Here is an 11135-nt window from a genome sequence, read left to right as displayed (position 1 = left end):
AACAACAACAACAGCACACAACATTATTAAGAAATTAAGTAATTTCTTTTTTATTTATGCTCCACGAGTTTTACTTTAGATTATCTCGAACTTCAGAGACCCCAGACGCTGGATTGAGGCTCAGCTACAGACTCAGCGACTCGGACTTCGACTCTGACTGCGACTTCGACTCTCAGGCCACAATAAAAGGTTAGGCTCCCTTTCAGCTGCAGCTGCTGCGCATTTGTGGCCCGCAACCCGCAACCAGCCCCGCCTGCAACGTATACATGAAATTTATTAACGATTTTTTATATGATTTTGTTTTTATGTCTCATTTTGGTTTCAGCTGCGTTTTTTTTTTTTTGTTTTTGTATCGCATAGTCAAGGTGTGCGCATAGACACTTTGGGTGTCGACTTTTAGTCGTTGTTGCTGTTGCTCTTGCGTTTTATCTTTTTGGCAGTTCTCATATTTGATGATATAATTTTTGCCAATTGGCCTGCTATAGAAAGATCTACCGCCGACGCCGACGCCGCCAACGATGCCTAAGTGGAGCTAATTTGTTTGCTGCTAAAATATTTGAGACGCGCTAATAAGCTGCATAAATTTGCTGTCCATATACATACGTGTGTCTGTGTGTGTGTGAGTGTGGTTGATGGGCTGATTAGCAATTTGTGGTCAGGATGTGGACCACACACACACACAGACAGACAGAACTTTATGTATTCATTTATTTAAAGCTGTTGAAAGCCAACGGAAGTTTGCGCTTAAGTTTGTTAGATATTCAGTTTAAAATATACATATGCTTATAATTAGTTACAAGCTTCATTCATGTTCAGCAGCAAAAATGCTTCATAAATCAAACAACGCTCAACAAGCAATCATCGAACAAAATTTGCTTCAATATCGATCACTTGAGCAACTCTTAAGGGGTCAGATCGAATAGCAAGCTACCAAAACTGACAAGCATTACAAATCATTAAATATGCATACTTGTGCGTGTATGAACATGTCTATACATGCACGCTTTTCTATATATATGTATGTGTAGTCGGTGGGGCTCTTTAACGTATAATACACACATTTATGGCATTTTTGCCTGTCATGAGGCCAAGCAACAGACATTTTTATTTGTTATTTGTTGTGCAGTCAAACAGCAACAGAAACAACAGCAACAATAACAAGAAGAACGTTATAAGTAAGGCGCTCATATGCGAGATGATGAATGATCATTATGAGCATCTCATGCTGAGCTGCTGTGTATGGCTTTTGGGCTGTAGCTTGCTCTCCTTGTCATCCTGCCAAGCTGAGCTGCTCACTCTGTGTGTTGGCTTTTTCAATTTGTATTTAGCCATAACTAACAACCAACAACAACAACAAGCTGACAGTTGCTGTGATCGCCACACGCTTCGCTACTTTTTGGCACGCCGCCTCGCCAAATGTCAAAAAGCCGCAAGCGTTTGCTGCAATGAATAGTCGACGTTGTTATTTAAAGCTGCAAAAATATATAAAAAAAATATAATAAGTTAAATAAACAAGTACACAAACTGTTTAAACTGAAAAACACTCGATGAAGGAATTATTTCTATGCTGAAATTTGCTTCCTATTTAAACTTGGCGTACAATAAATTTGATAGCACAGGCCGAATGTCTAATATGCTTATATAGCATAATATAAACAAAAGTTAAAGCGCGCATTTTTTAGTAAAAAATAATTAAAATAGTTGCAAACTGCAAGTGCGTTTTAAGTTGCAATCTTAGAGTATTTAATATTCTTATGTACGCGCTTCGCTCAGCTTAGACAGACAGTCGCTCAGTCAGTCAATCAGTCAATTTAGTCAGTCATCGTTCAAGTTGTGCGGCTAATCCGCAATCAACGTATGCGGAGATTTCTAATTTGCCAAGAGGTGTGCCACACAAACAACAACAACACGTAATAGCAACAGCTTCAACTACATCAACAACATCAACAGCCACAGCAAACTAATAAATAATAATAATGAAATTATTTATGCTTCAATCAGGCAAAGCAGTCACAGACAGCGTGTCGCTCCCAGCCCTTGAGCAATTGTTATTGCCTGCCCCCTCTTAGACCGCTTGCCATGCTGCTGCTGCTGCTGCCGCTGCTGAGCGCTTTTAAAATAATTAATAACAATAATTTGCTGCACGATAAGCATTGAATTGAATTCCATTAAAGGCGCAAAATGTATTAAGGCAGATCTTAAAGCAACAACGGCAAGACTTCAGCGCTTTTAATGTTTATCTAGATTAAGCCCAAAACCAACACAAAAAAAATCGAACAAAAAATTAAGCAAAAAATAAACTACAGTTCATTATTGAAATGATTGTGTTGAGTTTTTTGTTTTCGGCTGCTGTTCGTATAGCATTCGCAGCTAGACATTTTGGCATTTCATGCGGCTCTCATTGTCAGTCTCTGGCCACCAGACTCGAAAAACAAAAAACTGAGCCAGGCCACAGCTGAAGACTGAAGACTGCTGCTGCTCTGGTAGAAGCTCAAGAGCTCGAGAGCGCTCGCTTTGGCGTTTTTGTCATGGCAGACATGTTGGCAACGCCAAATGTTTTTTTTATTTTTTATTTTGTTTGTGTTTTGACCCCAAAGCGTAACAGCCGCATATGAAGATGTACACGAGGGGGGCAAGAAGAGCTACATATATTTATTGTTAGCTAAGTACATTTAACAATTAAAACTCTTTGATCTATAGAATTCACTTAGAAGCTCAGCTGCAACCATAGATTAAAGCTTAAGCCTGTAAAGAAATATTTTAAATTTAAATTGCAGCAATTTAATTTAATAAATTTGAGCTAAATTAAATTTTGCTCAGTGTATATAACTACTCACTCAATACTCTTTGAGCCACCCACTCAACTAGTAACATCTGCCCAGAGTGCGGGTGATTTTCTCTTGTTGTGCTTTTCCTCTTGTTTGTTTTCATTTTGCTCTGCTGTGTGTGTGTGTGTGTGTGTTTGATTCTTGGCCAGCCCCATGGCCAAAACGTCGTGGCAGTTGCATTTGCAATCGGGGTGGTCCAATTGTACTTGGACTTGAACGATTGGCTGGCTGACTGCTTGGCTGGTCGTTTTGGCCGTTTGGCCAGCTTGGGCTGTTTGGCTGTGGCGGCCTCACGAATTGCATTAAAATTGCAATTTTCAGGCAGCGCGCAAAGTTCATGTCAGACATTATGTTGGGGGCCACAGCCACATTATTGTAGGAGGTACACGTTGTTGTTTCTCTTTTTTTTCAGTTTGTTTGTTTGTTTGCTTGTTGTGGGATTTTGGCAGCAGCAGTTGCAGCAGCAGCAGCAGCAGCAGCAGCAGCAGCAGCAGCAGCCGCTTTGGCTGGCGAGGCCAAGGCAATTGAGCGAACGGCCATTTTGGAGTTGGAGTTGGAGCTGGAGCAGACAGAGGCAGACAAAAGGCACGACGATTTCAACGCTTTGTCGTGTTCTTTGTGCTATTGTCTGTCCGAGTGTCCACAGCTGTGTTCCTGGTTCGGCTGGCTCACACGAGCGCGCAAGTACAAGAGTTCTTGAGCTTGAGCTTGAGCTTGGACTTGAAGCCAGCTGAAGCTGAAGTTGGATTTGGACTTGCACTGGGGCCGAAAGTAATTTATTTCTTTATTGTTTTACGAATTTACAATGCAACTGGGCAACAAGGCAACTGGCGACTGGCAACGCAGCCATAACAATCACGGCGCTGTTGTTGTTACTGTTTGGTTGTTGCTGTGTTGCGTGTTGCATTTAGGGTGACCACCTTGAGTGCCTGAGTTGGCTGAGAGAGCGCCTCTGGCGAACATTTCAGTCTCAGCTCACAGTGTGTTTTGCCGGCTCATCAGTGTCAATGCTGTGGCAACGTTCGATGTTTGTTGCTCCTGCTGCTGCTGCTGCTCCTTTTACAGCTGCAACTCCTCCCTCTTGGTGGCAGCCTGTATGTGTGTGGCACGCATGCGCCCAGCAGCGCCCCAAGGAATGCGTTGCACGAAATGCAAAATGTCAGCAACGGCGGCCCAATCGAGGACTTCACCACTCGCCAGCACATTCCGCAGTCGATTGGAATTTCCTTTGTTTTCTGTGAGAAATTTCAAGTCAACACATAAATTGTCGTAGGCGCTGCTGGCCGCTCCACAACTTTCAGTTCGCCCACCAAGCAACACTAAGCGACAGCAATTGAAACTCGAAATTAAAAACTAAAAGTTACAAAAGTAAATGAAGAAGCGAAGTACATTTTATCAATTTTATATATTTTAGCTGGCTAATTTGTATTTTAGGGCAATTTTGTTGTGCAGTGTCATTTAAGCAGTGCAATTGTTGCAACTGTTATTGTTAGTGTTGTTGTTGCCGCTGGAGCGTCGCATCGATCGTTGCTGATCATCAGCGTTGGCATTTAGACAATTAAAATACTTCAAGTGCTTGTCTTTCGCTCAACGTCACATTTTGTTTATTTATGTGCATTGATTTGCCTGGTAGCTTATAAATTTTCGTTGGCCAAACAATGAGCAGTTATTGTTGTTGGCTCTGGCTCTGTCGCTGTCGCTGACGCTGACGCTGTCTCAGTTGCTGTGTGCAGGTTCGTTGCCTAAGTCTTTAGTTTTATTTTCAACCTTGTTTGCATTGCTTTATTTGCACAAGTCGCACTCCACACAAGTCCAGTCGCAATATTCTGTTGCTATTTTTAGCCACACTGCCACTTACACAATCCGTTTACATATTAAATACGTAAAAATTCATTTAAGTTTGCCAGTTTGTTTATTCAACTCAATCAAAATTCCTAGGAAAAAATTCCAAAGTTGTATCATTTACAGGTTGCCTACAATCCATAAATTGGCACTGTCACTGCACTGATGTGTATGTGTGTATGTCTGTGTGTGTGTGTACCCCACCTAGGCATGACAACACTTAAGCTAACTGCCTGACAAATGCACTTGGCAGTATAATTTTTCAATTAGCAAATGATAAATCAAACTAACACCCAGCAGAGAGAGCCAATCGACTCAACCAAGTCACTTGTGTCAATTTGAAAATTTAAATGCAGTCTTTAGTTTATTAATTGCCAAGGCAGTCAGGCAGTTAGGTAGGCAGCTGAGCAGCTGATCAGGCTGTGACAGAAGCTGCTTTGCTTTGCTTTGCTTTGATAATTACGCATATGGAAAACTATTTGTTTGGAATTGCTTAATTGACCAAAGGGAAATACCCTGCAAAGTCAATAAAAATAAATGTAGTAAACACAATTTGTGCTATAGATTTTCTATCAAAGCCTCAATTATATTTTTATTTAAATGTTGCATTGGAGCAGCAATTGTTGCTAGGCCTTTACCCCACACTAGCTTCAATTAGCATTAATCGTCGTATTCAATTAGTAGTCGCAAACTATTCTCAAAGACTGCTGATTAATTGTTTTGTTTAAACTTTATGCAATTTACATGCGACTGCAACTGTCAACTCACTGGTTGCTGCTACATATTTGCTGTGGCAATCGCTTCCGTTGGCTTGAGCCACAGACTCCATGGCAGGCTGGCTTCATTAGAGAAGTCGGCTTATATGCTAATGCTGCTGCCAGTGCCCACAGCCTCAGCATCAGCCTCAGCCTCAGAGCATCAGACTGTGGGGTCTCGCTGCATAGCTTTGTCTGCTGTCAGGTTGGCCACTTAGCTGGCATTTATGCGCAGCACCTGTTGCTTGCCACGTTGCCAGTTAGACATTAATCCGTGGCATTTAGTTACGCTTTAATAAGATCTTTTGCTGCTGCAACTTGTCTTGGGCGAAAGCGCAGCCCATGCTGCTGTTGCAGACTATGTGGCTGCAACCTGGTGGCAACGTCAGTCAGCGCTGCAGCAGCTCCCTTGACACATTTTTATTGCACTTTTAAATAAACAAGCTACAATTAAATTAATAAAAACTTTAAGCCAAAAACTTGAGCTTATAAAATTAACTGCAACAAATACATTTTTATATGAGAAGATTTCTTACTTCTTCACTATCAAATTTGCTTAGTAAATTTGTTTTAATTACTATTTAAATTATTAATTGCCAAACCGGTTAACCGGTTACAGTTTCTCATATCATTGACAGCCCTAGAACTTGGTAGCAACAATTGCTGTGGGAGTTGCTGGTGTGGCACATGCCTGTGGCTTGTGGAATGCGTCTCTAATGTTTGTTGAACTAATTAAATGCGCATCATGGCCTCACCTGGCATGCCGGCATGCTTAGGGCTTCTGGCTACTTAGAATGAAGACTTCGACTCTGAAATGGCAGAGAAAAATTCAAACTGCAACTGTTGGAGCCCGGCCATACCCTCGAGCTGTGTGCCCTGGAGCACTCCAGCTGCCTACTTGTGCTCAAATTATAAACGCAAGTCGGCATACAATACCGATGATTCGCCAAGATCCAGATTCCAGATCTTTATGCCCGTGTGTTCACAATGAGCGGTCAGCAATTCATTCATGTTTGTATTTACTTAACTTGGCTGTTGATGATGTTGCTGAGAGCGGCTAAGACGCCCGCTGAAGCTGTAGCTGGAGATGAAGATGCGAAGATGACTTGCAAGTTGGCGCGGCGCTGCGAGCGTTTTTATATTTCTTCTGGTTTTGTTGTTGTTGTTGCTGTTGTTGTGTATTTCGTGAAAGGCCAAGTCTCATATTTTATGGGACGCCCGTTGCAGTGTAAATGGAGTTTCGACAGCCTAATTGGAGATCAACGCAGTATAATTGTCTGCTTTACCGGCTTGCTGGCTTGCCGGCTGCTCTGGAATGGTTACGGGTACGAGCTCGAGTATGGTTCAGTTGATGAAGTCGTGGCCCGAGAACAGGTGAATGAATTTGTGACAGCAGCACAAAGGCAAATGATGTATTGATAGCATCTGTTTGGTAGCAGCAACAGCAGGAGCTACATCAGCAGCCCAAGCAGCAGCAAAAGCAGCAAGCGGCAGCATCAGCAGCGGCAGGACGTCTGCAACTTTTGACAGACTTTTTGTTGCCTTTTGTTGGCCCATTTGACTGCCAGTGCCGCCGCTAAAGGGGCTGGTCTCAATGTCAGCCGCTGTTGCCGCCAGTTGAATGCAAATTGTGGTCTTTTGTATTTGTGTTTCAGTTTTTTTGCTTTAAAGACTTGTAACAGCCACAGCTGTGATTCAGATTGAGTTGCTCATGGGAATGTTATTGATGTGTCCATAAATGTAACATGAAAATGATTAAAAACATAAAAAATTTTAGCTACAAATGATTTTGTTTTAGTCAGTAATATGGTCGAAAATCAATCGATTCTTAAGTGTCTTGTTGCGTTGTGCTCGCATTAATGCTAAAAACAAGCTTACAATGTCTACATTTAGGATTTAACAACTTTTAAATTTTATACAAATATCGAAAATTTTAAATTATAAACAGTTTTATTTATATGCAGCTCACAAGTCTAACACAGCATAAGACTTTGAAATCGGATGGCTTTTCGCTGAGTTACAGCATTTGAAAGTTTGTTGTTTGCTTCAATGTTTTGTTAATAACTTGAGTATATTTTATCTAAAACAAACTTTATGCGTATTGTATTTGCGTACAGCACACCAATATAAAATGGTTCACTATTTTGAGCAGAGCAAAAGCTTTATGCCACATGAAAAGCTTTGGCGCACACAAAAAGCTTTAAAACATTCAAGTTTATACACAAATACATGTAATAAGTGCTCTAAAAATATAATTATGCAAAATAAAAACATGTATTTGTTATAAAAAATAAGAATAAAATAACAAAAAATTTAGATCCTTCGAGCCGGATTTGAACCAGCGACCTATGGATTTCTACAATGTAAACTCACTACAGTCCACCGCTCTACCAACTGAGCTATCGAAGGTCGATGTGTGTAGACTGTCAGAACGTCTACTTAAAGAAAACGAAAAAAACGCTTAGCAAGAGAGCGGTATAAAAATAAAAAAAAAAACACCACACAAAAGTAAATAGTCAGTGGGGCTGATGATTGTGCGAGCGAGACAGAGCATGGTGTGCGTGCTTTTTGCTGCGCAAGCACTAAAGTTACGATGTTTTTGTAATTTTGGGCTGGAATCGTGGGATGCGGTCAGATCAAACACAAGGCTGGCGCTTAGAAGTAAACAAAAGCAGTGCGACAATTAATGGGGCCACCTAGTAAACGCTGTGAGTCACTCGCTCCGGCCAGACAGAAAGACAGAGAAGAAAGCCTGTGGGAGCTGCTGGGACTACGCCTGTGGCCAATAACACGTGAATCATGCCACAAGCGCGCGCACAAGACAAATCTTTAGTGTATGGCGGCGTTATCAGAGGCAGGTGGCTATACCTTGGCTTCTTAACCTGGCCTAGAACAAACTACCGCAGCGGTGGCGGCGGCGGCGCCTCGCAAAGTGTTGCTGATAAGCGAGACACAAACCCACACACGGACACGAACTAATACAAACGCACAAGGGGCAATTTTTCGACGATACTTAATAAACCAATTAGGATGCCAAAAACGCTGCAAGTCATAAAACAGAAACAAATATCAGTTAATCTATAAGTAACTATCAATGTGTGTGTGTGTATTTTATTTTTTTATGCTTAAGGGCTCGAGAGCTGAGCGGAGCGAAAAAACTGACAGCTTACGGATCATTACTGACAAAAACACACACAAGAGAGTCAGAGCAGCGAGTGAAAGAGAGAGAGAGAGAGAGAGAGAGAGAGAGAGAGGGATGCTTGAGAGTTCGGCAATTTGTGTGATCCATTGAGCAAGGAGTAAGGTTAGAGAGCCGTGGCCTGGATCGATTGCCCAATGCTGTCTTGTTAGATAAGAAAATGATTGCCCCTTGGTCAGTTCGGGTTTACGTTTCCACAAGGGGCGTCCGTATCCCGCGGCGAATGGCCAGCAGAAGTTTTTATAATTTGCTCAGGTATCTTACAACAAATGTTCATAATTTTTAAGAATGACTCGCTATAGTTTTTCCCTTTGCGCACTTATCAGCGCTGTTAGATCTATTTTAGCTCCTCGGCATGCTCTCTTGATGTTGGTATCAATTTCCTGCTATGATTGAATGAATTTTCGACATTTCTGGTATGTGGGCGTCTTATCTAGCCTAACTGATCTAGAAAATTGCCAAGTTCCAAGGAAATTTTCCAGCATTTTTGACAATTTTTTTTGTGAGTTTTTCTTTTTTAGCAACAGTTGAATTTTAGTTGCAGCTTGCTTAGCACACACACAAACAATTTTCATCTGCTGTGTGTGTGAGTGTGTGTGGCAGTTTCTCAGCATCTTTGCTGGCTGATGAGTCATTTAATTGAGCCGAAAATTGACTTTGTAGTGCTGGGTAAATTAATTTACTGACCGTTGATAAAAACGAAGCGCCGCATGACTCACATGGACGTGAGTCTCGGTCCGCATTGCAACACTTGCTGCAATATGCCCATGAGTCCCCATAGTTTCTATAAATAACACATTATCAGTGATTTGTTCTAGTCTCAAGGCATCAATTTGTTAAAATATACGACAGTGTATGAAATAAATTACAATTTGCTATAGTAAACTTATATTCATATTCAAAGATCGTTTCCAAGTCCAAAACTAGTTATCAGCAAAAATATATAAATAGTTTCAAATTTGCCCTACTGAATAATCAATATTTTCGCAATAAATCAATTGACAATCACAACTTGTTGCTTAATCTGTTTAGAGGCCACATCAACAATTTGTTTGTTAAGGCATTGGGCTTGATCAGCGACCCCACAGCTGTGAATTTTTTTAAGACTTTTCCGCGCTTTTTTTTAAATGCTTACCTGACACGCTTGTTGTCTTCTCTGCAGCGCTTTGTGTAGTTTATGCGTTTATAGTTTTTTTATATGCATATATACTTTTATTTTTTAAACATTTCTTATCGCTGGCGAACGCTTCACACACAACACGTTTTGCCTACCTGGAGCAGTTTAATGCTGTGATAAGCTGCAGTGATATTTTGTTGTTGTTTTTGTTTTATTTATAGAGCAAGTTTAGCATACAGCGCTTTATATGCGGGTTTTGGATCGGACCATTTATAGACCTTCGATAGCTCAGTTGGTAGAGCGGTGGACTGTAGCGAGTTTACATTGTAGATATCCATAGGTCGCTGGTTCAAATCCGGCTCGAAGGATCACTTTATTTTTATTTTTTTTCTATGCAAGCAAATTTATTAACAAAATACCAATAAACTTTACATGTGTGCACGCGCGGCGCTCAACTTTAAACCAAAACAAGCAAAATTGAATTTAAAACAAAAATATCTTTTTGAAAACAGCTTATTATTTAATAAAAAATTAAATAAAATAAAAATTGACAAAAAATTGAGATCCTTCGAGCCGGATTTGAACCAGCGACCTATGGATTTCTACACAGTCGTGTTGTTCGCACTACAGTCCACCGCTCTACCAACTGAGCTATCGAAGGTCGATGTGTGGTGGTGACTTTTGCTCAAACATTGACTCACTGCCATGTTTTTCACCACAGCGTAGTTGTTGTTGTCTTGTTTGCACTTTAATCTGAAATTGTCGCTATTTAAATCAAAAGCTCTGTTGTTTTTTTTTTTATACAATTTTTGTTTTATATTTTTTTCATCTTTCTTCATCGTGATCTTCTTCAGCATTTTCTCATCATTCATCAAAAATATTTGTTTTAAATAAATAAAATAATAAAATTCATAAGAAAATTACGAATACATTGGGGCGCGCGCTCTGCAGCTTTTCAGGCCCGTTATAATTTTCGATTTCTTATTTCATATTTTTTTTGTTTTAATTTTTTTTCACTAATTACGATACTTTTCAACATGCTGCGCTTAAATCTAAAGACTATAGGCTATATTAATTTAGTTATATATTTAGGGTTATATTCGAGTTTAGCTTAAAACGCATAACAATAAACGATAGTTGTATATTCCTTTGCTTGGTTTTAGTTGTAGTTTAAATTTAAAAATTTTTACAATTACATTTAGTGTTGGGAGGGGGAGGGGGGAACGAAGCTGAATACCGTACGTCGATATGTTTATGTATATATATATAATAATAATAATAATAATAATAATTTTAGTACATTTACAAGAGAGTTGAATATATGTGAATATATATTTTGTATATTCTTGTAATTTCAATTTCAGCAACATTTTCTAAATATTTTCATTTGATAT

General features: G+C 40.0%; 3 non-coding genes across 3 annotated transcripts; 1 reads left to right on the top strand and 2 right to left on the bottom strand.

The window, feature by feature from the left end:
• Positions 1-7743: 7743 nt before the first annotated feature.
• Trnay-gua lies at positions 7744-7834 on the bottom strand. The gene is given in 2 exon segments: positions 7744-7779; positions 7798-7834. It is a non-coding gene; the product is annotated as a tRNA-Tyr (tRNA).
• Positions 7835-10018: 2184 nt separating this feature from the next.
• Positions 10019-10109, top strand: Trnay-gua. The gene is given in 2 exon segments: positions 10019-10055; positions 10074-10109. It is a non-coding gene; the product is annotated as a tRNA-Tyr (tRNA).
• A 196-nt stretch (positions 10110-10305) lies between these two features.
• Trnay-gua lies at positions 10306-10402 on the bottom strand. The gene is made up of 2 exons: positions 10366-10402; positions 10306-10341 (listed from the first exon to the last, which is right to left on the bottom strand). It is a non-coding gene; the product is annotated as a tRNA-Tyr (tRNA).
• Positions 10403-11135: the final 733 nt, after the last annotated feature.

The sequence above is a fragment of the Drosophila busckii genome, chromosome 2L (genome assembly GCF_011750605.1).
Source record: "Drosophila busckii strain San Diego stock center, stock number 13000-0081.31 chromosome 2L, ASM1175060v1, whole genome shotgun sequence".
NCBI lineage: Eukaryota > Metazoa > Arthropoda > Insecta > Diptera > Drosophilidae > Drosophila > Drosophila busckii.
Note: the sequence above shows the minus strand (reverse complement) of the source record. Positions and strands in the feature narration are given on the sequence as shown.